Source organism: Podarcis tiliguerta (genome assembly GCF_965153285.1).
Source record: "Podarcis tiliguerta genome assembly, chromosome: 16".
NCBI lineage: Eukaryota > Metazoa > Chordata > Lepidosauria > Squamata > Lacertidae > Podarcis > Podarcis tiliguerta.
The window spans coordinates 1,428,506-1,451,539 of NC_139549.1; the positions used below are offsets into that span (position 1 = coordinate 1,428,506).

General features: G+C 41.6%; 1 protein-coding gene across 2 annotated transcripts in view; it reads left to right on the top strand.

Annotated features, from left to right (window-relative positions):
• LOC310666072 (uncharacterized protein) overlaps positions 1-23,034 on the top strand; it is a 1,539,811-nt gene that overhangs the window by 958,878 nt on the left and 557,899 nt on the right. The gene's annotated exons all lie outside the window — the stretch shown is intronic.

The window sequence follows — 23,034 nt, forward strand, 5'->3', positions numbered from 1 at the left end:
ATGTGAGAAAATACCAAGACGTTGATTATTTTCAAAAACATTACTCTGTGACACCCAACCATTGTACTGGAGAGCTTGCAGTCACAAGGACACTTTCCTTCATGTGTGGTGGAAGTGTGAAAAATGAACAACTTATTGACTATATTCATAAATAGAGCATATAGACAATATAAGGACAGAAAAACCTTATAACTATTAAAATAGAGTGTTTTTTTGCTGCTCATAGATCTGCATTTCTGTGCTACAGAGACATGACTGAAAGCCTAGTGTGATAGGAGCCCAAGGTTTTAAGACTGACACTGGTCTGGCCTAGGCTGAGTGTTGATGTAGAGATTAAAATAAAAGCCAACAGCAAAACAACAAGTATAGTTGACCAGGAAGTTGAAGTTCAGTTTTATCAGGGTATTATTTTACTCTTGAAGGATCACATTGCTGTACAGATTGATACTCAGGTGACCTCCCAGGAATCAAAAGGTTTGTGTCTCTTTTGTGGGAAATATATACTTGTGTAGCAAGGCATCCCCTCCACACTCTTCTGTCCTCCCCAATTCTAAGAATAAGTGTCAGGGGTTCAGGAGCAGGGGCACAGGAAAGGGAGGAAATGGAGAGCGAGGGGGAGGAGTCCGAAGGAAATGTCAGCGATGACAGCGGTCCGAGGTCTCTGAGTCTTTCCAGTGAATTGGAAGATTCACAGAAAGGGGCTCCCATGGTCAGGGCAAGGGGGGTGCCTAGGGGGACACCCCAGGAAGAAGGGGCCAGAGGGGACTCAGAGAGCAGCAGTTGGAAATCAGGACCAGCGTCCACACCAGAGTGCAGTAGGGGGGAGGAGTCCCAGGCATCGGGATCAGGCGGCGCGCTGCCAGAGGGAGGACATGAGGCAGGACTGGCCACGCCTCCATCGGGGAGCGAGGAAACGGTCGAGAGGAAGGTTGAAGGCTGGGCGTGCGCGCCAAGTTCAAATGTACGGGAGGGCGGCGCAGTTGGCAGCCCGGATAGGGAGCCAGGTCCTAAAGCCCGCCGAAGAGAGCGGGAGGAGTCAGGGGGGTCAACATCTGCGTCGGAAGAATCCAGGAAGGAAGGGACCCCGGGGGGTAGCAGGACCCAGAGGAGAAAGGAGAGACGGAAGAGGTGGAGTAAGGCTACAATCTTAAACTGGTGTACAGGGGGCGGAGATTCAGATGGAGCTTCGCCGGTCTAAACCCTAGACGTAGAGCTGGGGCGCTCCAGTTTGAAAATGGAAACTGTACTTCAATAAAGACTTTTGTACATTACTACCGGCTAGCGTTGGTCCTCTGTGAGCTGGGACCTAGAGCCAGCTCTGACAATAAGAGACATGACAACCAATATTTTTGTGAAATCAGACTGCAACTTTATTGACAACAGACGTAAGAGGTTTGCCCTAAGCAGGAAGGGCTGGAGAGATGGAAAGTTCCTGGGCTTATTCCGATCTCTCTCTCTTCCTTGCCTCCCTTCCCCTCAGTCACCTCATCCACATCTTCTGCTCCCAGGCTTCCCCCTCCCTCTGGGGAACTTGAGACCTCTGGTTCGTCCCTGACACTCCATGCACACCATTCAGGTTCATGCCCCAGGTAAGTCATTTTGGTGCTGCTGACACCGTGGTTTGATTTCACCTCTGGATGCACTCCCTATTGTCTCTCAAACAGGTGAATGCCAACCAACCTTTATCCCACCCTGTCATCAACGGATGAAAGGTGGACTAAGTCACCTAATTAAGTAAGTAAGTAAGTAAGTAAGTAAGTGAATAAGTAAGTAAGTAAGCTTAGCTCCCAGTGCAATTAAAATTAATCGTGATTTTCAATGGAAATAACTGAATCAACAATAAAGTGCCATTTACTACAAGGGAATGCACCATTTCAACCTATGTTTAATAGGAAGTAAATTACTTTGAGTTCAACATGATTCCCCTACAGGTGTGATTAGGTTTACATTGAAAATAGACTTGAATTGTAAATTTGATTCAAAGAGCTGGCTTGAGACTATTTGGGCTTAAAATTCTTTACTTTTTTTCCTCATAAGTTGCTCTTTGTTGTTCAGTTCTGGTCTTATCAAAATGATGTAACATTTTGGGGAAAAGATGCAACCCAGTAGTCCCAAGCTGGAGGCTAAGATAGAGAAGATCTCCACAGCCACCATATACTTCCCCTTGGTGCTCAGGTAGGTTGGAATAAAAGACAACCAAACACTGCAGAACACCATCATGCTGAAGGTGATGAACTTGGCTTCATTAAAGCTGTCAGGCAACTTCCTGGCTAGGAAGGCCACAGCAAAGCTGACAATGGCCAGGAAGCCCATAAAGCCCAGGACTGAGTAGAACATGATAGTGGAACCTTCATTACACTCCAGTATAATTTCTTTAGTCATGGAGTGCATGTCCATATCTGGGAATGGAGGAGAAGTTACCAGCCACACTGTGCAAATGGTGGCTTGAATAAAGGAGAAGCATAGAACAATGGAGCTGGCCAGATCTTTCCCCATCCATGTCCTCATATTGGATCCTGGCTTGGTGGCCATGAAAGCGAGAATCACAATGGCAGTTTTGGCCAAGATGCAAGAAATTGACACTGAGAAGATGATGCCAAATGCAGCTTGTCTAAGGAGGCAGGTCAGCTTTCCAGGTTGGCCAATAAATAGCAAAGCACAAAGGAAAGAGAGAATGAGGGAGATGAGGAGAGTGTAGGTGAGGTTCCGGTTGTTGGCTTTGACGATGGGAGTGTTTCGGTGCTTAACAAATATCCAAAGCACCCAAATTGTGGAGAAAGAAAAAGTGAGGGCAGAAATGGCAATGCTGTAGCCTAAAGATTCTTCATAGGACAAGAAAGTTATATATTTTGGAATGCAAAAAGTTTTGTTATTATTCGGATAATGATCTTCTTGACACTGAAAGCAGACGTCCATGTCTGAAAAAGAAAAGTAAAACAAAGCCAGTGAATGTTCTTCTGTCTCTTCAGGCCTAGCATACAAATGATGACATTTGTTTCATAATTAGAGTCGATTTCCTAACATGCAATGTTTCCTTACAGATGTAGTTATGGGCTTAAAATATGTAGGGGTCATGAATGCACTGGTCCCATCTCCCATATCCCTGTGCATGTTGACCATGTCCACTCACTGTTACATCATATATTGAAGCAGCAAAGGGGTATTCCAGGTGCATTTGACTCAATGTGCTTCAGTGGCATAGCAGGGGTTGCCAGCACCCGGGGCAGCATGGAGGGGGTGGGAGGGAAATGGAGTACACATGCACATTCAACTACCTTGGGCTTTTGAACACCTATAATGTGTATGTATATAGATAGACTGTAGATATAATTCCTAAACACAATAAGGATCTCCCAAAAAATAATTAAACCACCAGGAAGACCCAAATATGTAAAATGTATATTCTCCTTGCCGTAACAATAAAGCATACATAAATAGATAACCAAAAATAAGTCCACTTCGACTTTAGACCTTATAAAGTCTGCATTCAGTTTTAAAAGATTCTTACGAGCACATCCAGACATTGTTATTTGTAATCATCATTATATACTCTTTATAGGCACCACACACAGAAACACACACACACAGAGAGAGAGAGAGAGAGAGAGAGAGAGAGAGAGAGAGAGAGAGAGAGATGGCTGATATGAGCATTTTGGTCAGCCTTACTACACACACACAAATAAATCCCAAATTATGGGTATCTATTTTTGTGTGTCATCCCTGGCCATTCTGAAACAACCATATTTTCTGTATGGCCTTTAATAATTTTCCCGCTTTGAATGAATTTTTAGACCTGAGTGAAATGAATTTCTAATACAACTGTATGCCCAAATACTTGACATATTCCATATAAAAAAAATATTTCTTACCTGTCTGGTTTGATACCTTTCCTTCTGGACATGGAAGACAATCATAGCAACAAGGTGGCTTTCCCTCTTTCTTCTTTCTACTGTAACCCAAAGAGCATTTGTCATTGCATAAAGAAAGAGGTTGAGCCTGTTGATAAATGAAAGAGGGGCTTGTTTTAACAGTTACGGGAAAATAGTGTTTTGAAAGCTTCACGATGTTTTCTTAAGAAATGGGCGGCTGAAGAAGAAGGGGTTGCCATTTATTTGTGCCTACCAATGTATTTTGTGAAAAATTAGTCTAGTGACTGCTGGCTGGACAGAGTTTCGGAAGCTACTGTGGTAAGTTTATCAATGAAATTCCTCAAATATTCCCTTTCCTAGATCCTGTAAATCCCAACATTTTCACAATTTGAGAATGCAGTCATACATCTTGTTCGGGGGTGGGGTGGGGTGGGAGGAATAGCACTAAGTGATGCAGCTAAATAAGCAAGTGAGTGAGGAATGTGTGTGTGGGGGGTTGCTTTTCCAGCTTCGCTTTCAGAGCACTTGACATGCAGAATTTGGCAGCATCACTGGACTAGGCAATGAACTGTTTTTGCTTTGTTTTGAGAGGTTTTTTAAATGCAGAAATTAAGTGCATACATGTAGAAGTGTGTACAGGCCCTAGCCACTGGTGGACGAAGGTGGGGGCAGGTGGGGTGGTGGTGGCCGCCACGGGTTCTATCCAGGGGGTGACATTGCGGCTGCCTCACTCCCCGGGATGCTCACCGCACAGCCCCCCTGACGCGCACTGTAGCATTCGCACGCGCTATCCACCCCCCCCCACCAGTCCTCCGACTCCAGCAAGACCTGGTAGGGAGAGGGATAGGGACATGAAAGGGTTTGCGGAATACGAGTCAAACAGTAGTATGCTGCCACCACCTCCTATTCAGGATCAGTCCCCCAAAAGGAATCCAGGAGGAGGATCACCTTTCAGTATTTACCAGACTGCCCCACTCTATGTCACTTTACCGTGACACAGCCAGAAATCCAACAGGTACTCTGCTAGGCGTCTGAGTGGATTAGGCACTGGTTCAGCTTCCCCGGTAAAAGGCACAGAATACAAGAAAGCAAAAGTCCTTTTCCAAATTTATTAAAAAAGGATCATTTCAGAAAATAAAAGCATGCATATTTCTTACAGGTTTCAAACAGAAAATAAAAACATTATAGAATATCACTGACTAGGCACATACTCACAGCAGGAACAGAAATACAAAGCTTAGCAATTCAAAAGAGTGTCTCGGCTGGTCCCGCGCCCCCGGGCCCAGGGCAGGCTGCTCTGCATAGCAAAGGCTTTGCATGACAAGATGGTAAGCCTGGCAAGATGGTCTGCGATTTGCAACTTAATTTCTGGAAGTTTTATCCCTTAGGATCCCACAGGGGTACACAACTTAGGAGCCAATCAGTTCTTTAGATTAACTAGCAATTCACCAATGGTTACATGGGGGAACAATAACTCAGGCTTGTTAGGAGACTGGACAGCTGAAGTCTATTTATTCATAAGGACCTTGAGAATCAAAGCGTCCTCCTCTCATCCCCAGAGACACACCAGATTCCTTTTAGTTGTAAATTTAGCCTGATAGCCTTTTCATACTGAATCTACATCTGAGACCCCAGGTGTCAAAACTATAAATCAAATAGAATCTCTCTCCCTGCAGATGAAGGAGATAACCCGGTTCACACTTCTAAAGACAGAAAGTCTGCAATTAAACCCAGATACACATTCCCAGCATTCTACAGGTTTTTTTGGCTCTCCCATAATGCTATTCTTCTGCATGAGCCAAAGTTTTATTCTACTAAGATTTCCCCAAATCACTACACGTGCCATGCCCCCTGGGACGCGTGTCAGCCTTGCCCCTGGATGTACGTCCCTCCCAGTGTTGTAGCAGGTAGCGTCGCCACTGGTCCTACCTGGTTAAATCTGTCAGGCCATATGATGATACCATCTGAAATGGCGAACACTTTGTCTGTGGGAGCATTAGGGTCTATCTTTCCCACCTTTACTCTAACGAAAGACTGGTTGGGGAAAGTAACCCAGTTGATAATATCAAGTCCACCTAACAATTCCCCATTTTGGTCAAAGGAAATCGTATCCCCGGCACTGTTGTTAAATGTAGCACTTCTCAGAAAGTGGACCATCTAAACAGAAGGGAGAAACACATTTGCACCGTAAAAATGCCGATGATCAAATTAGAGGCAATATAGAAGAGCAAATAAAAGAGGTGCTGTCGTTGTAGATTTGTTCCCTGATCCAATCATTGGGCTTATATAAGGATGAACTAATAAAAAGGTTAAGACTTGGAGGGGAAGAGGAGGGTATGTACTCATTGTCTGCGTATCCTCTTCTGTGCTAAACCAAAACTCTTCATTTGTATGTCTCCATTCATTTACCCCAGGGTTTCCCAAACTTGGGTCTCCAGCTGTTGTTGGATTACAACTCCCATCATCCCTGGCTAGCGGGACCAGTGGTCAGGGATGAGAGGAATTGTAGTCCAAAAAGAGCTGGAGACCCAAGTTTGGGAAACCCTGAGTTACCCTACGCTGACTCTCCCAACTGTGTGAGCATTCCAATAAGCTCTACCTCCAAAACCTCCACTTATTAGGCAAAATTATAGTGTGGGAGCTGTGGACATACAGTCAAATATCATTTGGAAAACTTTCATGATCAGGGCTCCCAGTTGCACAGAGAAGCCTTCACCTGTAAAGCTTCATATATCTTCAAAGAATAGAGAGGTGCCTGGGGTGTGAAGCCACTGGCAATGATCACTTGTGGTGGTGGTGAGGCCAATGCGCATAGATAGTACCACTCCACTTTTCATGTATGCTTTGAATGCATGGAGAAAAGGGAACCTGTCAAGGATGCATTCTTAAGGGAAAAAATTCAATATACATATACAATAATAGATGAAAGCTGCCTTTCTTTTTGTAAAACATCCCAGTGACACCCAAGGCCCACTTGTAAAGAGTGCATAGGGCATATTTGCTTCCAAGACTCTCAAGACAGACTTGTACAATTAAGGAAGATAAAGAAAATGAGGAGCAGAATGCTTAAAACAAGCATAGGCAAACTCTGCCCCTCCAGATGTTTTGAGACTACATTTCCCATCATCCCTGACCACTGGTCCTGTTAGCTAGGGATGATGGGAATTGTAGTTCCAAAACAACTGGAGGGCCAGAGTTTGCCTATGCCTGGTTTAAAAGGTCCACAGGCCACCTCATATTGGAGCAAATTTTTAATTCTAATATAATTATGAAATACAACTTCTGTGTGAGTTTATAATGTCAGATTCTGAAGTCATTGAGGAAATTGCAAATTAAGGCAAAGCCAGATTGCTCACCACTAATTTATAAACAATCAAGGACGGTTTGTTTCTTCACCCATGGATAGGGTGAGATCTATGATAGTTTTAAGTTCAGAACGTTACCTGCCATGGATGTAGATTAAGAAACTTCCTTTTTCCTTCATCCGCTGTTGCTCTGCACTTGAATCTGGATGAATGCATGGCATGCAAAGCATGAGCGATAGCATAGACTGCATTGTGGGCACCGTAGCTGTGACTAGTCATGCTCATTTCAAAAATAGATGCAGGGAGAGTTTCCAGCCTCTCCTCTCCAGTGCAGATTTCATCAACCTCCGTGTCAACCATGGATATGGGGGAAAAGCATTCAAATGCCTTTTCCCAGAAGACCCTGATGAAGCCATCTTCTTTTTCTAAAGCAGGATTTCTCATCTGAAGAAATTTATGGAACCCCAGCACCTCTTCTGAGTGAACAGCAAAGGATAGTGCACCATGCAGGATGTCTACATTCCATCTTCTTTGAAGAGGAAGGGACGTGAAAGCCACCTCAGCTGTCATAAGCCATACCTTACCGTGGGTGTTCACCGATATATCATAAAACTCTAAATACTGAATACAATTTCTAAAAACTATCATAGTATGAGTCTCACCATGGAAGACCACCACATTGGCTTTGCTTCCCATGATGACCCTAAATGTTCCAATCGCCTCCTGCAAGGTTTTTTCAATCTCACTGGAAAAATCTATTCGGGGAAATTTCTCTATGAAGTCAAAGCAGATACCATTCTGGGAAAACATGGGAAGCATGTTCTGTACAAATATATCTGTACTTGCAACACTGAAATAAAGCACTCCAATCCATGTCCACCCAAAATGCAGCAGTAATCGGAGAAGACCCTTGTGTTGACTGGATGCACTTGGAAACATCCAGTACTTGAAAGCAGCTTGGGGGTTGCTGGTGGTTTCTGGAGCGGAGCTGTAGGTGAGCTAAAGAAAATCAAGAAAAACGAGAAGAGTGGGAAAGGTATTTTCAAAAAAAATATTGAAAGATGATTTTGCAACTTTCTTTTTCTGGATATGTACACATTAGTAGTTTGAAAAAGCAGCAAAGTCAGTTCTCCTTGCTGTGTTTTGAGTTGCATTTTTATGTTGCTGTACAGATCAAAGAGAGGGGGGGGGTGTCTTCCCCTGATGTCCATTACCTGATTTCCTACACCAAATACATGGATACATTTGCCAAAATGTAATGCTTTTTTCCCAATCATCCATTGAGGTCATAAACAGACCTAGTCTTTGTTATTAAGCAGAAGGATCCGCCCCCCGCCCTTAAGAGGACCTGGACATTATCAAAACACAGTTATTCTTTCTCTCATCTATCCCTGTAGGAAGAGAAAACTACTTTGCAGGGTTTTCCTCAAAATATTTATTTTTTTACCATCCTCTTCTCCTGTTCCCAACACCATTGCAAATCCCTGGAACATTGCTGGATCCAGGGCATTGTGCATATTGCAAAATGGTGATCAGGCTGGCAACTCAGCTGCTGTGTCCAAGAGGCCATTTTCACACATCTCTCTTCCCCACCCCAATTCCTATGACTGTGTTACTGTGTCTAAGGGACTCTCTCTTTAAAAAATAAAATAAAAATGTTGCTGCAGAGGACTCCACCCCCATGGATTGGCAGTAAAGGTAAAGGTATACGGACCCCAGACAATTAAGTCCAATCGTGAGTGACTCTGGGGTTGCGGGGCTCATCTCGCTTTACTGGCCGAGGGAGCTGGTGTTTGTCCGCAGACAGTTTTTCTGGGTCATGTGGCCAGCATGACTAAGCCACTTCTGGTGAAACCAGAGCAGCGCACAGAAGTGCCGTTTACCTTCCCGCCAGAGCGGTACCTATTTATCTTCTTGCACTTTGACGTGCTTTCGAACTGCTAGGTTGGCAGAAAAGATTCCACAGTTATGTTTGACCTACACTCCTGCCTGATTCTCCAGCACTGCTTCTGCATTTCTCAATCATCTGAGGTCTTTAAGGAGAGCTGGATGTCCACTTGCTAGGAATGCTGTGGGTTCTTGCAGTGAATAGGGAGTTGGACTAACAGAGGTCATAAAAGGAATATTAGTTTGAAGAAGAAGAGGAGGAGGAGGAGGAGGAGGAGAAGTTTTGACTTGATATCTCACCTTTCACTCCCCTTAAGGAGTCTCAAAACGGCTCACAATCTCCTTTCCCTTCCTCTCCCACAACAAACACTCTATGAGGTGAGTGAGGCTGAGAGACTTCAGAGAAGTGTGACTAGTCCAAGGTCACCCAGCAGCTGCATGTGGAGGAGCGGGGAAGCAAACACCGGCAGTTTGGAACTGCACATGAAGCCAGTTTAAGGATTATTTTTCCTTGGTGTATATTTGTTCCTTAAGCAGCATGCAGCCTGACTCTCTAAGACACTCCTCTTCCTACCTCCACCCCAGATTTATAAACTTCCAGTTCCTTGGGTAGCCAACTTACACGTGGAATCTTATAGTTGTTCAAAATGACTGTCATGTGGAGACAGACATTAGAGTCAGGTCCCCCAATGACCGCTGCCAAACTGTTCTGGGGTTCACATTTGTAGTTATGGATAAATCTTCCCCGTGTGCAGAGGACTTCCATAGAGGCTTGAAGTGTAGATATTGGATGGAAATAATTCTCATAGATGTTGAAACCCAGGGTGACATTGGGTAAGATATGAGTGTTGCAATTTATCTCCCTAACAGCAAATACAAAGGCCAGGATGTTCTGGTAATTTTGAGTCAGAAACCTACAATGGAAGTTTGATTATTTGTTCGGACTGCTTTCCACTTCTATGATAAATATCAAGGAGGTCACATCATGAAAATACAAGACAATATCTAGTAAATATATGGGGTGAGAGACAAGGCTGATCAGAACAGATCCATTGGAATAAACAGATACTGATTTCAAAGCATCTACTGTTAGCATGATTTAGTTGGCTGTCACCTATAATCAAGAAAATCCAGCTGTTGAGTTTTTAAAAAATCAGGTCAAAAGATACCTCAAGCTCAAATGATCAACAACAGAAACTGATAATTGTGGTTATGAAAACTAAGAAATAAGTGCATTTCTAGCCTCAAGTGGAAGCCACCCAGAGTCAATGGCAGCCCAGCTGCCTTCTAAATATGTCAGGGGAGTAGCACATGTTTTGACAACAGTCTCTCAGCAGTGTGCAGCAAGTTCAAGAAATTCAACAGAGATAAAATCTATTAAAAGCTTACTATAATGTAAATCTGAGAAATAATGCCAGCAACAGTGAAGTCTCAGGACTGATCATACTTACAAATAATAGGATTAGGCTTAGCAATTGTAAACTCAGCTTCAGAAATTGTCCACATGGTTACTGAGAGAAGTAATGTCAGAGAATATCTGCATTTATTACTACTTTTAATGCTAATATTATCATCTACTACAGCACAGCAAATAAGAATATACCAAAAGGTAGCGGTAGAGGCAGAATGCCTTTCTGATAAGGAAGTAAGGAATGAGCTCAGGTCATCCCCCTAACTACTGAAGCTAAAGCTCATCTTCATAGACCCATCCGGAGAATATTATCTGAAAAGATTATTATTATTATTGTCATCATCATCATCATTAAAACCTAGCTCCGTACATGAGCTCATCACCTACGTCCTGAGAGGGATGTTTTGTGAATGTTATCTGGTAAGAAGATATGTAGATCTGTGAAATAATGCACCCAATGATGAGATCACCTGGCTGATAATAGTTGTGAAGACTAGGAGTATGCTCATCCCTGCAAGATTTAAGAACAGGGAGTCTGCAACCAGCTTGAGGCAGCCACACTAATGCCAGTATTCCAAACAGAATAATCTTGGATGAAAACCATCCAGTGAGAAACCATTTTATCAGTTCCCACATTATCATTTGAGTGCCTGTTAGTTTCATCATCTGAGCAGAATAATCACTCAGTCAGCTGAGCTTGAAAGCCGGGACATTCAAGAATGCATTTTATTGGCACTCAGTCTGATGGCACAGTGGATGTTAATACCTAGCTAGAGTCAGAATTTACTATTTTGCCAGTGGCCAATAGAATTTCCCATGATATTTGCAGAAGCGGTTGTAATCACAGTTGATTTGATAATTACTGGGGAGTTAATCACATGTTTAGCATTTACTGTGCAGGTGCAGAAGAATACCCCCCCCCGACATATCAGCAGAACTCAGTAGGCTTCACAGCCCTCCCTGATGTGGTAACAATAAGCTCCAAAGCATCTACAAGGCCACCAAAAAAAGAGGCATTAAGAAACAAAGACTAACACAAAGTTGTGTTGGCCTTTCAGCCCTATGAAATGGCAAAATTGTGGTCAGATTCCAGGAATAATCCTATCACTAATTCAGGATGATGATAGTGATGATGATTTTATTGAATTTACATACCACCCTATACCTGGGGGTCTCAGAGTAGTTCACAGAATAATCTGACATCAATTGGTAATGGTACCTTAAAAAGTATTCATTTCCTAATCTCAGTCCATGGGGCCGTCAGATAACAGGAACCATTGCATTTTCTCTGGTATTCAGGGCCCAAGAAAAGGAGACTTATTCCATAGATACATAGGCCAACCATTAAATTATGTTAATGACTAGATCCTGCTGATGATATATATATATATTCAGAATATAGTAACATTCACCTCACCATCACTATTTCCCTTAAGACAAATGTTTTAAAAACATTCCAAAGCTTTTTTTGAGGGGGAGAACAATCCTGCTTTTCTTTCATGACACTAGACTTATTCCAGTGGTTGAGGTATCAAAACACCAGGCCTGCTACAGAGGCAGTTTTCTAATTTAGCTGGGGTGTTTGGATAGCTCCAGCCAAAGATCTGGTGAGCCTTCTTGCCCTAGTCCAATCAAGACATTACCTTTTTTCACCAATCATTTTTCTCCACTCAAATGTGGATGAACACAAGGCAGGCCAAGCAGGCTGTCCTGAACTGCCGGCCCAAAGGAGGCTTTGAGCAAAGACATGAGAATGGCCAGATCCAATCCTTTATTAAAGGAAGGCGTAAACTAACAACAAAGCATGCAGAGTCGCACAGTTCTTAAAGACACGGGACAAGAATTTTGGAATATTATTCCAATATGTGATCACGAGTGAAGAGACTTGTGGACACAGATGGGAGAATTTGCTATTACTCAGTCTGGAGAAATGGCAAAGGGAATTAGTGAAGTCAATTTGATAACTAGGAAAAAACATGGTTGACATCTACCAATAATAATAATAATTTGGGAACTCCTCTTGGACTTTTCATGGGGAAAAGAAATGAATGACTTTGAGACACTTTGATTTAAAACAAATATTATTTAACAGAAAGTAGAGAAGATGGTGTTATCTGTACTAAATGTCTTAATCCCCCTCCCCTGCTTTCTATGTAACCAACAGATGGAAAATCATTAAGTCCTTTCCCCCCTTTAATTGTTTCTTTTCTTTTCTCAGTCATTTCTCTTCTTTCTTTCCCATCTTCTTTCTGCTTCTATCTCTTTCTCTTCTTCTGTCCTCCTTTTCTTTTTTCTTTTTTGTTGTCTCTCTCTTTCATTTTCTTCTCATGATTGGGGCTGCAAAAGTAGTGCAACATAGCTGAGGATAAGTATATTTGGTTGGGATTGCATTTTGAGTCTTATGAAAGACAAGGTAGATCTTTAGCTATGACTAAATTTCCATCGCTTACAATGCGGTTAAATGATGAATAACGTTAGTTGGATGGAGTACCACATTACAATGATGATTTTTTCCTCTGTATTAGCTGCTCTCTGTTGTTCAGCTCAGGCCTCACCATAATTACATAGCTTTTCGGGAAAAAGATACAAACCAGTAAGCCTGCACTGGAGGACAAGATGGAGAAGATCTCCACAGCCACCATGTATTTCCCCTTACTACTCAGGTAGGTGGGAACAAAGGACAACCACACACTGCAAAAAACCAGCATGCTGAAGGTGATAAACTTGGCTTCATTAAAACTGTCAGGCAACTTCCTGGCTAGGAAAGCCACACTGAAGCTGACAAAGGCTAGGAAGCCCAAAAAGCCCAGCACAGAGTAGAACATGAGAGGTGAACCTTCACTACATTGCAGCACAATGGCATCACGCATTGTGTGCATGTCCAAATATGGGAATGGAGGAGAGATTGACAACCCCACAGTACAAATAATGGCTTGAATCAGGCAGCAGGAAAGAACAATTGAGGTGGCCAGGTGTTTCCCCACCCATTTTCTCATTTTAGACCCTGGCCTGGTGGCCCGGAAAGCTATGACCACAATGATGGTTTTAGCCAGCACACTTGATACAGCCACAGTAAATATGAAGCCAAAAGCAAGTTGTTGGAGGAGGCAGGTTGCCTTCTCAGGTTGGCCAATGAAGAGCAGAGCACAAAGGAAGGAGAGCATGAGGGAGATGAGGAGAGTGTAGGTGAGGCTCCGGTTGTTGGCTTTGACGATGGGAGTGTCCCTGTGCATAATGAAGATTCCCAGCACCAAAGCTGTGATGAAAGACAAGGAAAGAGCAAGGAGAGCCAAACCGAGGCCCAATGTTTCCTCATAGGACAAGAAGGTTATATATTTTGGAATACATGAATCCTGGTCCTTGTTTGGATATTGTCCATCTGGACATTGGAAGCAGGCATCCAGGTCTAAAAGAAGAAAATGTAGTTTTCAAAACATGTTTCATTTTGTTGTACATGCTCTGATATTGGAAAAACCCAAATGAAGGCAAATAGGTCAAAACATGATACACTATATTGCACCCAAATGCTAAGAGCTCAGTGGCACAGGGAAATACCACTGCTGCATTTTGTCCATGTTAAAATGGGAGTAATGCCTTTGCTGCCATCTTGCCTGGATGTATATATCAAAATATTTATTTTGTTTTAGTCAAGTGGCATAACATACAACTGTACTACTACTACTAATTTATTATTTGTACCCCACCCATCTGGCTGGGCTCCCCAGCCACTCTGGGTGGCTTCCAGCAAAGATCAAAAATACATTAAAATGTCACACATTAAAAACATCCCGGAACGGGGCTCCCTTCAGGGCTGCCTACATTACACATATCAGTCTGTATTCTCTCAACCATCACCATCAAACTGAAATAATTTATGGAGGAAAGGGTCATTCCGTTTGAGTTGTTATACAGATTTGTTAAGTATAATTGGTTTAATTCTCACTGAAATGGGACTGCCTGCTTGTTTTGAGTTGATAATCAACTGGGTGTTGTTCTCTAGCAGCTAACATGTGAGTGATTAATATAAGATCAGGTGACAAGGGCTTTTGGTTGCAAATCTCCATTTTGAAGGAAGTTGCCTTTGGGTTTCTTTGTTCTCAAACTTTGTGGAGTAAGGGTGTAAATGAAGCTCTCCAGAGCGATATTTGTCGGTTTTGATTATAAATTAAAGTTTTTTCTAAGTTGGACAGAACAGGTTATTGTATTGATATTTTTGACATATATTTGATGTTTTTGAAGACAAGTAAGTAAACTTGTGAATTAAACCTATGGGCCTTGACAATAGTTTATTTCAAAAGGACTTTGTTTTCATGTATCCATTCACTTCAAACTGATCAATATTAGCATCTCCAATAAAAATTGCCTATTCATTCTTCCTGAAATAATACAAGAACTGAAAACACTGTTAACCTTCAGAATTCACTTTTTTCTGAGGTATGTTATAGAGTTCTAATCCAAAAATCTGTAGGAAAATATATGGAAAACTGAACTACAAACGTTTTTTAGAATCATTAGATAAATGAGTGTCAGCCTGACATGCATCCAGTGGACTCCATGCAATACTTCAAAGAACTTGATACATTATCATGCTTACCCTTCTGGTTGGAGATCTTTCCTTCTGGACATGGAAGGCAATCATAGCAGCAAGATGGCTTCCCCTCCTTCTTGCCCTTTCTATAACCTGGATGACAGTTGTCATTGCACAGAGAAATGGGAAGCGACTGTACATAAAAGAAAGCACAGAATATTTTAACATTCTAAAAATAGGTCTAGATAGTTTGTATGATATAGTTTAATCTACAGCTGAGAACGAGATTGACGTTGGCATGGCATAATAAATCTGCCTGAGTCTTAGGATTTACTTTCTATGCAGTAGCACTGATTGAACTTCCACCTTGGTTGTGCTTAAGATAAACGAGCCTCATCTAGCTGACATGAGAAAGAGAAGAAGAAGACGAAGAAGGAGGAGGAGGAGGAGGAGGAGGAGGAGGAGGAGGAGTTTGGAATTGATATCCCGCTTTATCACTACCCGAAGGAGTCTCAAAGCGGCTAACATTCTCCTTTCCCTTCCTCCCCCACAACAAACACAAGTGAGGTGAGTGGCACTGAGAGACTTCAAAAAAGTGTGACTAGCACAAGGTCACCTGGCAGCTGCATGTGACGTAGCGGAGACATGAACCCAGTTCACCGGATTACGAGTCCACCGCTCTTAACCACTACACCACACTGGCTCTCAAAGAGGCAAAGTTGGTTCCAATTCTGAAGAATAAACTGCTTTTTAAACTTTGGGAAAATAATGGGAACCATCTGAAAAGTTTCGTGGATCTTTACCTGGTAAGAGATATTAGGCCATACAATGGCATCCTCATCAATAGTGATTGCTTGGGGATCATCTGGGTCTATGCTTCCAACTCTGACTCTAAGAAAAGATTGATTTGGGAATGTGACCCAATTTATAATATCAAATCCAGATTGTAAGGCCCCGTTTTGGTCAAATGAAACCTTTTCCCCAGCACTGTTGTTAAATGAAACATTTCGTAGAAAACGTTGGAGCTAAAGGGAAGAATGAGAGGGAGAGGGAGAGAGAGAGAGAGAGAGAGAGAGAGAGAGATCTTAAGAGAGAAGCAAGGCAGTAATACAACACACTTCAAACTAGGATCAATGGGCTCTTTAAATGATCAGTGCAGGATGTGGCAGTTCATTGTTCCAGGCAGGAAGCCAGTGATGTTCTCCGCTATGGTACTATGGGCTCAAGCAGGGCAAACCCCCTTGTTCCACCATGTTCCTTGTCTTCTGGAGACTACTGAGCATGCTTCGGTGTGTGGACGGTTGCTTTCTTATACTAGTAGAAATATGTGTTTTTTCTGCCTATTCTGAAGTTCACCAACATGTAAAACAAACTTTAGTTACAGTGACATTAACCAAATAGTATGAAGGTGCAAAGACCAGCTTGCTCATTGGGCGCTTATGACCCTCAAAATTGTCTCCTGGAACACGGCAGGCTGGTTCACCTACGTGCCCAGGAGTCTGGATAACTATTTCATCAAGCATTTGACTTTATCATGCTCCAAGAAACTTGGATGGCCAAATATCTAGTAAAAGGGAGATACTGTGCATTCAATCAATCATATGTTTATTCGGCTTTACGCCCATATTGGAACACAGCACACAGAACAAAACAAATCAAATAAAACGGCGGACTCGTACAAATCACACATAGTATAACACCGTTCACATCTCACAAGGACATATATTAGCCATTATAAGAAAAGTTTAAAATTAAGGTTAAAATTTTTAAGCACTACACTAAAATCAATATCTAATGTCATTATAAAAAATTCTTATATCTATCAATAATCAGCTAACATTCCATTCCGTCTCTTATACGAGAGGACGGCTGTTAGGAATTTAGCAAACTGAAGGGTAATATAAGGATCCACATCTTGAAGTACCCAGGCAAGCTGTAGGTCTACTAGTTTGCCAGCCATAGGCTGGATTATGGAGTTTAGTATGCTGGCATGGGCTGAGCTGTACAAAGGGCAGATAAACATAACATGATGAAGAGATTCAGGTGTTTTCATTTCACAAGCACACATTGAAGGGACTTGGCCCTTGGAAAATCTGTGTCTCAGCACGTTTGTTGGAAAGACATTGAACCTAGCTCTAATAAAGGCATAACAGAGAGACGCGACCATAAGTGATGTTAAATAGGACGGAGCGCGTTAGATAGGGGTTATGCCAAAGTTTAACGGTGAGCATACTCCACCAGCAGCTACGAAATTTTGGTATAGCTCCGCATCATCCAGCCTTTGGTTTATACACCTTTTTGCCACATTTAGATCCAGTTTGAGCAATTCAGTGGGCGAGATCTCATAGGACAGCAGTTTGGCATGGATTTTTCCTGACCACAAATTTGTGAAGTCATCTCGCCACATGCATTGAATGAGATAGTGGTTCGGGAGTTTATGCCATAGTGATATCCAATAAATCAGAACTCTCCTCCATATAACTAACTCCACTGAGGGGATCTTCATTTCTAGGCGAATAGCCGCATTACTTACGCATGTTGGTAATTTTAGAAGTCGGCGTAAGAATTGGCTTTGAAGTGACTCTAAAGGTGAGAGGTTTGCAAAGGCAGCCCATAAGGGTGCAGCATAGGCTATTGTGGCCATCACTTTAATGCTATAGACTTTCAAGGCTGCAGGGATGAATAGGGCCCCCTCAGAGTAGAAAAAACGGATGAGGGAGTATGAAAGGGCTTTTGTCTTGTTTTGAAGATATTCAACGTGCGCTTTCCACCCTAAGTTGTATTGAAAATAAATTCCTAAATATTTAAATTTATGCACTTGTTCAATTTTCGTGCCCTCCAGTTTCCATGAATAAAGTTTTCGACTCCTTGAAAATATCAGTACTTTGGACTTGGTGTGGTTAATAGACAGATGATTAGAGTGGCAATATGTCACAAAGATCTTTAGTGCCCTCCTTAAACCCACTCTGGAGTAAGAGAGCAGTACCGCATCATCTGCGTAAAGAAGTAAAGGGCAACGGTAATCTGCTATACGAGGGGTGTGGATAAATTTTTGTGCGACGGCTAATGGGTTCCTCATATCACTGATAAATAAGTTAAAAAGAAGAGGTGCTAGAATACAACCCTGGCGTACACCCCTATTTACTGGCACTGGATTGGTCAGGTCTCCAGCAGGGGATAATCTCACCCTGGCCACGGAACCGGCATGAAGTTGGGAGATAAGCCACAGGAGTCTTCTATCTATTCCCCAACAGGCAAGTTTATCCCAAAGTAAATTCCTCGGAATACTGTCAAACGCAGCTTTCAAATCTATGAAAGCTGCGCAAAGTTGGCTCCGTCGAGGTGTTGAATATTTCCAGGCTAAGTGATAAAGAATAATTGCCTGATCTGTTGTGGATCGGTTTAGTCTAAATCCAGAGGCCACTGCACGTCTTGGTCCTGAAAGAAAGAAGGCTGGCTCTGAAAGGAATGTCATTAAGTTGATATGCTTAGGTATTTCCAAACTAACCAGTGTTTAATGTGTTTACTGTGAGCAAGAAACACCAGAAAACAAGTTGAAAAATGGATCAGTGAGAAACCAAGTTTGCAGCTGCCCCAAATCCAGACTTGGCAGAGAGAGGGACCAATTTCTTTTTTCATTTTACCTGCCATTGCAGTTTGATGAGAAACTTCTTTCTCTGTCCTCCTGCAACTGCTTTCTTTTTGAAATTGGACAAATCCATGGATTGCAGGGCATGAACTATCGCAAAAACAGCCAGGTAGATGTTGTAACTATGAGCAGTTGCACTCATTTCAAAAATTGATGCTGGAAGAGTGTCTAGCTTCTCGTTTCCTGTGCAGAATTCCTCATTTGCCATGTCTACTTTGGTGTCAGGGAGAAGACAGGTAAATGTATGTTCCCAGAATACTCTAAGAAATTTGTCTTCTTTTTCTGAAATGGGGTTCCTGTTCTGAATAAATTTATGGAATCCTAACACCCCTTTAGAGTGAACTGCAAAAGACAGAGCACCATGGATGAAGTCTATATCCCACTGTCTTTGCAAACGAAATGATGTGAAATCCATTTGAGCTGTCATAACCAGGAGTTTTGCATTCTTTAGGCCATGATTGAATTCCCAAATCTGGATCAATGTCCTCAAGACAAGCATGGTCTGAATTTCACCATGGACAACCACCACACTGGCAGTGCTCGTCATGATTCCCACAGTCATGTTGATCCCCTGGCCCACAATTTCACCAAAAGCACTGGAGGATCCTTGTCTTGGTAAACTTTCTATGAAGGCAAAGCAGATGCCTCTTTGGGAGAAGATGGGAAGCACATTCTGCACAAACCTCTCTCCGTTGTCATCATCCAGATAAAGCACCCCAATCCATGTCCACCTGAAATGAAGAAGTAACTGGAGAATCCCCATATATTGGTGAGTCCCATTTGGGAACATCTGTTGGATGAAAGCACCTTGTTTTTCAGTATCCAGGACTGGTGCAGAACCATATGCAAGCTGAAGAAACATTAAAATAAACAGTACATTCCCATATTATCATGTTCTTATAGGTTGATGTGTGTATCTCTGGCAATACAGCCACTGTACTACCAAATCATAACAAAATTAAGATAAAGGTATATATAGGCTCTAAGACAGAAATCTCTATTTATGCCGAATGGACCGGAGATAATGTAGACATTCTCCCCATAGTCAAGTTTTCCTGCAAGGCTTCCAGTGTGATTTCAGCCACATCCACTTTAACCTCCAAACCACATCTATAAAGCAAGAGAAGCACCCTGTGGTTTGCTCATATATCCTGCTCATGAGCAAGCTTACCTGTGGCATCTTGTAGTTGCTCAAGATGGTTGCCATATGGAGGCAGACATTGGAATTAGGTCCCCCGATGACTGCTGCTGGATTGCTCCGGGTGTCACACTTGTAGTTTGGGATTAATCTTTCCTGAGTGGAGAGAAGTTCCATTGAAGCTTGATAGGTTGCGCTTGCACTGAACTGGCTATTATAGATCTGGAAGCCCAGAGTGATGTTGAGTAAGAGTTGAGGGTTTAAATTGATTTCCCTTACAGCAAATGCCAAGGCCACGATGTGCTGGTAGAGCTGGCTCAGTACCCTGTAAGGAGAGTTACATGCCACAAAATGGTGCATCTGCTGCAGATTATATGGGCCACATTTCAATACAATGTGGCGTTTCATCAAGCTATGTATTACAGCTCATATACAGGAAAGAGTCAGTTGACTGTGGTCATGCATCCACTGGCATTTTATCCCCTTTACTCTTCTCAATATGCATCTAATAATGGCAATTGGTAGAGGCTAAAGAAGGCCAAGTTAGAGTAGAAATTTGGGAGGCTTTGTATTGCTTAAATCAGATCTATTCCGATTTTTGAAATTATCATGTACCATATATTTAACAAAAGAAGATATACTGAAAGTACCAGGATGATAATCCAGGATGGTAATAATGCCTTTAAATTGTTATCCAATCCAGAATATCTAATAGACAATGCAGTTCAAAATATCATTCCCCTACAATTTAATAGGCTGTTCCAGGCAGTTAGTTCAGAAGTGCAAATATAGGACTGACCCAATTCTTGAGTAGGACAGTTATTGCACCTTGTATGATAAAGAACAAGTTATAGCAGATAAGGAAATAGATTACCCCACAGCAGACAATTCGAAAGAAGATTATGGTGAATGTAAATGCTCATCCACAAAGCCATGCTTGCAATAATTTTATCAGAACAGGTACATTTTATAAACTCCTTACATGATATCACCAAAGAGCTCAGTAGAAGGAGGTTTTTCAAATGTCACTGAACTTGAAAACACAAAGTTTTGCGAAGAAATGCCAGCGATATTGAGATCTCCAGGCTGATAATACTTGTGGAGAATAGGAAGAGGGTCCCTGATACTACATTTAGCATTTGGAAGCGTGCACACTGCTTGAGGCAATAGCACAAATACTAACACAACTAACACCATCATTTTCTATTAAAATCTGATTTCTAGAAAGAATTTCACCTATTCCAGCATTGCTGTTCAACGAGCTGTGAATCCTGGAATTAGATTCAAATGGCTCCTTATTCAGCAGATGTGATGATTTGCATTTCAGAATGACGGATTTCTGCCTGTCTCTTTCTCTTTTCTGAATGGGGGAAAGGGATATGGATGGTTTATTCAGTGCCAACCGATTGTTTTGCTCATTGCCATGGGCACTCCCCAGAAACTTTGAAAACAAGGGGAAATAATCATAGTTAATTTGATAATTACAGAGAAGATAATAAACTTATTCAGAACTGCAGCTTCTCCATGAAAATGTTCAGTTGATCATGCCTAATTGAATATAGTGCCTACTAAATTGAAAGGGACTTAAATTATTACTAGTTTGTCACCTTGTTTTCCGTGGGACCTAATTTCAACTCACTTGGTATGGAATTGATTCAAGCAAATATTATGCAGTGTGAAGTTGCAGCTAACAGACTGATGAAGTTGTGTCTGTTTCTAGCCTTAGTTCTAAATGGCACAGGAAATAATACAAATCTGTATTTCACTGTTGTTTTGTAATTTTGCTAGTGCCCACTACAGGTCAACAGGGAATTGGAGAAAATGTAATCACAGTTAACCTGGTAATTAGAGGGGAAATAATCACTACTCAGACTTCTAGGTTCTCTGAGACATGAGAAAGAAAACATGTTTAACTCAGCATAATTTTCTCATCTACAAGAAAAATGAGGTATTCAAAAAAGTGTCTTTCAAATAAAAATCATTGTGCAATATATTTATATGTAGAGATGTGTTAAAACTGTTTTTTAAAAGCAGTTGTCCAACATAAAGCAGTCTCCCTTCTGTTATCATCTAAAAGGGCGCATACAGCTCCCCATGCTCATGTTATTTCATATGTGTGATCACTATGTCTGCCAAAATGAAACATTTTTACCAAGTTTCCCATAGGATGGGAGTGGAACTTGCTGGTGTAGTTATTTGATTTACAGGCCAATCTCCTTATCTTTTTTAAAACCATCTTTATTGAATTAAAATACAAATATATATACATACATAAAGATAAAAAAAAATTGATTAAGACAAGAAAAAGAAAAGAAAGGGTTGACATACAAAACATGAATTTGCATTATTATGCAATCGTTAATTGAATTTCTAAATAAAAGACTTCCGATTCTTCTCATTGTACTTGTATTGTTATTTATGGTTAAAGCACAGCCTTTTATTACCCTAACAAATTAACATTTGCACATTGTATTTTACAAGGATCAGTTTAATTCCGCAAGGAGATCGTTATTTGGACAATAAGTTTTTAGGTAGTCTTTGAATATTTTCCATTCTTTGAATACTTTCTGGTTTGAGAGCCCTCTTTCCCCGTCATCTTTGCCAGTTCGAGGTATTCAATCATAAGAGTCTCCCATTCTATTATCGTGGGTGGTGTTTCATTTTTCCAATTTCTTGCCACTAATATTCTGGCTGCTGTTCTTCCATACATAAACAATGGTCTTATATCTTTTCTGATTTCCGCTGACATTATTCCTGGGCAGAAGGCTTCTGGTCTTTTTCTGAATGAAAATCTCAATAGCTTTTTGAATTCATCATATAATTTGTCCCAAAATTCCCTGATGGCTGTGCAATTCCACCACATGTGTAAGTATGTCCCTGTCTCTTTTTTTGCACCTCCAGCAGGCTGGTGATCTACCTTTATACATTTTAACAAGTTTTGCTAGAGTGTGATGCCATCTATAAAGCATTTTCATTATGCACTGCCTAAGATTATAGCATGCAGTGAATTTTATATTCTTCCTCTATAATCTTTCCCATTGTTCCATATAGATATTATATCCAAGATCTTGTGCCCATCTCACAATTACAACTTGAACTTGCTCTTCTTTCACTTCCCATTCTCAGCAAATTTGGAAGACACAGCAGTGGCCAGAGGATTGGAGAAGATCAGTCTACATCCCAGTCCCAAAGAAGGACAGTGCCAAAGAATGCTCCAACTACCGCACAATTGCACTCATTTCACATG